Source organism: Branchiostoma belcheri, unplaced genomic scaffold (genome assembly GCF_001625305.1).
Source record: "Branchiostoma belcheri isolate BF01 breed outbred unplaced genomic scaffold, Haploidv18h27 scaffold92, whole genome shotgun sequence".
Lineage (NCBI taxonomy): Eukaryota > Metazoa > Chordata > Leptocardii > Amphioxiformes > Branchiostomatidae > Branchiostoma > Branchiostoma belcheri.
The window spans coordinates 1,087,474-1,093,608 of record NW_017804598.1 but is presented as its reverse complement, the minus strand read 5'-3'; the positions used below and the strand labels follow the sequence as shown (position 1 = coordinate 1,093,608).

Genomic DNA, 6,135 nt, shown 5'->3' with positions numbered 1-6,135 from the left:
ATTATTCCCTGTGTCAGGACTCAGAAGGTCACCACAATAGCCATTAGTACCAATCTCAATACAACTGCTGACTTATACAGGCAGCTTACATACATGTACATGTGATCTTCACTTGTCATTCTATACACCAACCAAAATCAATTATCTTAGCAACCAACATCTAATTATTAACAAACAAATAAACAAGTGATTCAATACAGCCCAGTGTGCCACAAACACAAATAAAACAGTGGGAAATGTGTGCATGTGCAAAGTGCTGCCACATCAACTTAAGATATGTTTCTTACCAGTATACCGACAAATATATCTCCTTACTACTTAACACTATTCATTGACACAAGTAGCCTTTAGTTTTGTTTCATAACAACATATAAAGAACATCTAATCTCTGCACATGGACATGTTACAGTTTGTCTGCAGAGCAATTATATTTACCCCATTAACCGTTAATACCATATATACATGTTTGACTGGCTGTATTTGACTTTTATACAATTTCTAAACAAACTACAATTAAAGCAGCACAAAAAATGCAGGATACATTTGATTTATCATTTCATTGGTCTTATATACACAACTTATAAGTACTCCAGAAATAATATTGCCCACTTTCCAGCATGTCTATTCTTCACGAAGTGGCCTGGAATGACAGTTTCCTCATCCCACTTGAGCAGAAGTGAAGACCAGAACTCCTGATTTCTGTTGAAACTAGAGAACATGAAGATAACACTATGAGAGTCTTGACCAAATCATACATGTACTTTAACTGAGCTTAGATTATCTCAAATGCCAGTAAAGTGTGTCTTTGCAACATTACTTAGTAATTCTGGTCAACTGATGTCATCTACAAGCACATGTACGTTTCTCTAAAATCTGAGATAAGTAGACTACAACTGATCTAAGACTAAGATGATTTTTTGTTTAAGGTTGTCTTCATGTATGACATCCAATCTATGGTTTTTAAATGATATGCAACATCCAAAACTTTGATGACAAACATACATAAAAACCTGGTTGCACACAGATGCAGTACCGGTATATTCTGCTGATGTACTAATGTAGGGGAATGTCTTATATCTTACCAGGAGTTCTGTCTCCCTCATTATTCCATCTTGTTCATCTCAAACCGGGTGGTCATGATTTCCTGCAGACAGATGAAGAGCACATTCATAAGTGTAGAACAGATATGTCATAACTTTTTTTAATGCACGTTACGCACAACATTCCACGTAAATAATATATTAGGCATAAACAAGAATGTACAATTCTACAGAAATGTACAAGTTGAAATTGCATGAGTATTCACATTAATAACAATAATTCAAAATTGCTAAAAAATACTTGACAGGTAGCTGATACTTACTTCATCAGAGTCTAAAAGACTTGGCAAGGCTCTGTGGTATTGGAATAAAAAAACATACAACTGTTACAATAACCTCAACCATATATCACAAAGACAAACTGCAGTACAGTCACGCATATGTTACGTGCGCATGTTACACAATTATTTGGCTGCCAAGACAAGTTTCTTTTTCCAAAACATTTTTCTACGGTAATGTATGGTAACCATACATTACAACATTTCTCAACTCATGCAATGGTGAGATTACAATGGTATCCACTCTAGGCATTACTGTGAATCAGAGACATTCAGAAAGAGATGAAGGGAGGACTTACGTATCAGCGACTGAGGAAGGAATGTTTTCTTCTATCCATTTCAAATCCTCCTCCTTGTGGAGTAAAAGAAACAACTTTTAGAGGATGAATTTACAATACAGCAAACTTCTGTACTAAGTCTTACAGGCAACAAGAAAACTTGTCATTACAAATCACTACACTATAAACAACTTGAAAAATGGAGACAAGATTTTTCATACAGATATAGCCATTGTGCTGATTGTTGTGTTCCTGAAGATCCATATTGTATAGAAGAGACTTACTGCCTTCATGTCTGTATCATTCATGGCCGGGGAGTTGCCGTTGGCATTGTTTTTCCCACTAAGGCCGCGCATCTTCATTCCCTCTGTGGAAACAAGATAAGACTTAAAAGACATCTGCGCTAGCCTACTAAAACAATTTTTTTTTACATTAACAAAAGCAGAGGTACTGGGACAAAGTACTCAAGTATAGAACGTATATTTTGACTCCATCACAGAAAAGACATACAAAAACACAAAAAGGTGAAACCAATAAAACACACATTTCTAACAGAAGCAAGGTACAAAATGTGTATACAAAAGGTTGAAATAGATATGTTTCGAGTTTGTAGTTATGAAATTTCTCTAGTATAACCTGATTTTTCAAAACATTTTTCTTAATACAAATACAAAGTCTGTTTACTACATTTCAATGTAACATTACAGTAAAAAGTTGACATGGTACTAACCAAAAGCATCGTTGAGCATGGGTTCCTCAGCTTCCACATCCTGTTCCTCAGTCAGTGGAGAGAAGGCATAGCTGCACAAAACACAGTGGTCCAATGATTAATATAGAAACATCTATTTGTATTTGAATATAAGATGTAAAAGCAGGGACCAGCAACAAGCAAATGTAAACATTGACTGCAATACTGTGTGTGTACTGACCGCTGGTTGTTGGCTGTAGGCCTCCACAGGACCATGATGACCATCAGGATGACCGAGAACAGGAGGTGCCAGTAAGCCTCATCCACCCACAACTCTGACCAGTCCTGGGGTGGGGAGGGGGGCATATTAAAAAACTGAACCTCTCTAAACACTAAAAAACTCACAATACCCAGTAAGACAGTATGATATCAATACACTATTTTGCCAAATGTTTGATATTTCTTTCAGCCTTAGTGTGTATGTTATTTATGTGTGTATGATATAATCTTTTTGTAACAAAAGTTGTAACGGCACAATTAGACAACAGTAAACAGGTACTTACAGACAGGCACTGTGTGAATCTGATTGTCTTAAAGGACCAAATCATGAAGCCGATGGAAGCTGAAAGAAAGAGGAGATCTTAAGTTTGTAAATGCTGGCTAAATTACACGGAAAGACCTTCCACACGTACAACAAACCTTGTACATCTACAACTGACAGCAATGTTTAAAGCTACCTAGTGATGATTCCCCTACTGTACTACTTGGTGACAGCGAGTTCCACTCTAAGATAGTTCTGAAGAAAATCCTTTGTTGAATACAACAATTTTTTTGTTTTTGGGACACAAAATTTTCTCAATTTCTGTTAGTGTTACATTTCGCATTGAAATGCGTGTTTCTAGTATGACATAAATAAAATATAACACCAAACAAACAAACAAACCCACCTAGCACAGCGAAGATGAGAGTGTTGGTGAAGTGTCTGTAGAGGGACAGTTTGACCAGGTTGCGGCGGAGGCGCAGGGTGCGGGTGGTCTGCACCAGGCTGCTGAAGATCCACCAGCAGATGGCCGAGTCCAGCACGGCCAGCGGGATGGACGCCAGCAGCGCCTGGTTGGTCGGGTCCTGTTTGGGCTGGAGAGGGAATCGTGTTAACATACTGGTGTAAATATACACTTCAAATCAACATGCCCGCAGAATGTACTGCACCTGAGCATGCATAACATTTCTACAGAACATATTGTTTAAGGTTGTGTTGATGTATTTAAGGATGACATGTTGTGTTGGAAAAGATATCTTATACAATAGACAAAATTCTCATGCAGCATTGACCAAACATCCAACAGAAACAAAGGTTTTGCACAGGTACAGTACATTCTGCTGACATCCTCTTCAAGTTACATTTCATACAAAATTTAGATTTTGTTAGATAATTCAAATTATCTAACCCATTTTTTCATTCCATTTACAATATAAGCTTCAGGGCTGTTTTTTGAGTCATAGACTATCTACAGATTTGTTTCTCAAGTTCAACACTCTAACTACATGTATAATTGCAAATTTTACAACCAAGAGCTATCAAACACAGTACAAGAAAAACATGCAGTAAAAGTAAGATCTCCTGCAGGAGAGAGCAGAAGAGTCCTGGGTGGAACTACAGTCTGGTCTCTACAGACAAGCACCTACCGACAGCCCAGAGGACACATGGCGATAGGGCTGCATGTGGGGGCCAAGAGATCAGGACCACATCAGTAACAGTTAGCCTCAGTACAAACTACTCTTACTTATAGCATATCAGTCACTGGTGTGTGGTTAATGACAGGACACGTTGTTAGTTCATTACATAATGGATCATATGGTCAATTCACTAGGGCCTAATTTAATAGTAGACTAGACCCATTTGCTACTATTTTGGTTAATCAAACTTAAAGTCTACGTGAAGAAAATGCAAACTTTAGAGAAATCATGCGAAGGACTTTATGCATGCCAAAACTTTACCTTTAGCCACCCATAACACAAGTAAGACCTTCTCAATCATCTAAGCCTATTGGCTCAGAACATTTGAGTAGGTTAGCTCTCAAAGCAAGAGCCGCACAAACTGTGTTGCTTCAAACAGTGCTGATAGACAAGCTACCAAATGTCTGTAATTTCTATCTGAAGAAATTTTTAAAAGGATACTGTAAATTAGGGAAAGTTCAGAAAAGGCTCTTGAAGATTTGACTAAGGACACATCCCTACTGAAAACAAGTGGATATTCCTGATCCTTGGTCCCCATCATGCATTCTTACCATGCCATTCAGGAATTGTTACAGACACAAGGCACACACACGCACACACACACACACACACACGTAACCATGCATGTGCATGTACACTCACTAACACCTTACTACTTATAATGATAGTCTAACAGAAAAATAAGATCTGGGTTGACCATCTCCATACTTACTCTGATGGAACGGAGACAGCCCTCCACAGACCCCAGGATGAAGTACAGGGCGCCGACACCCAACACACGGTGGAGCATCGGGCCAAGACGGGGCCTGGGGAAAAAAACATTGCGAGATAACATTCACCGTGTCTCAATACTTAATCAAAGACATGTCTTGAGAAGTTGTTACAAGAAAATTAGATAGGTAATACATATATGTTTACCTTCACATGTTCTAGCCTAACAAACTACTGCTCTGTTGATTCTTACTCAAACACGTTCATATGGTGACCAGCCCCTACAACTCTCCTGCCACTTGCTACATAATGTGATTCAACACCACAGGTTGTCTGCTGAAGCACCAGTTACCATGGTGAAAGACATCTAGGCCATTGACCTTATTTGTTTGGAAGAAAAACAAGACTCATTTTGTTTATTCTTTGAAAAAAGAAGACTTGTTATATTAACAGACTAATAAGTTCAGACTAATAAGTCTGTTGTTCCATGTTTTTTACAACTGTTGAATAAGCTGACTTACTTGACGATTCCATACCCCAGGCAGACAATGATGACCAGCATCCTGGCCAGGGTTCTCTTCAGACACGACACCAGCTCAGCAAACACCACTGCCCCTCGCACTGTGGGAGACCAGGAGGGCATGGTCAATCAGTTCATACAGGTCACAGCACATTTACACACATCCACAGAATGCTAAGAAGTACAAGGGTCATTCTTTGTAACATTGTTTGCAATTCAAACAAGGAGAAAAGTCCAAAAAACTCTGTTTGTGACAAGGTAATAGCAGCATAAAGAACAAATATTTGAATTGGGAACACCAGGCAAAGTACTACCCACAAGCAAAAAACCTCTCATACACCTGTAATATGAATCTGGCTCTAAATTATAGCTCGCTGGGTTTAACTTCTGAGACAGGAGAAGAAAGATCCCACTTTTCTGTTATGTGTAAGTTCTGTGATGTTGGAGTTTCTTTCTTGTCTTTAAATCTGGAAAAATTGGGATGGCATTTCTTTGAAGAGCTCCCTTCTTGCTCGTGATCAAAGAAGGAACAGTTTGAGATGAAATATATTTCGTCTTCCACCATATCAATATGTACAGTATTGACAAGTTATTCCACTTCCAGTGGTACCTTACCTGATACCCCAGTGCTGTTGACATGCTGGTACTCGGCATAGAACACAGCCTTCTCCAGCATGCCCAGGATGATGACTCCTCCCACCCAGAACTGGATCCGCAGCAGGTCCCTCCACTGGCAGGCCAGCAGGAGCAGCCAGATCACCCCGTACAGCACGTACACTCCACACATCACACCATAGAACTGTACAGGAACAGCACAAGTGTG

General features: G+C 39.1%; 1 protein-coding gene across 1 annotated transcript in view; it reads right to left on the bottom strand.

The window, feature by feature from the left end:
• Positions 1 to 6,135, bottom strand: part of LOC109488198 (isoleucine--tRNA ligase, mitochondrial-like) — a 27,234-nt gene that overhangs the window by 19,855 nt on the left and 1,244 nt on the right. The gene's annotated exons all lie outside the window — the stretch shown is intronic.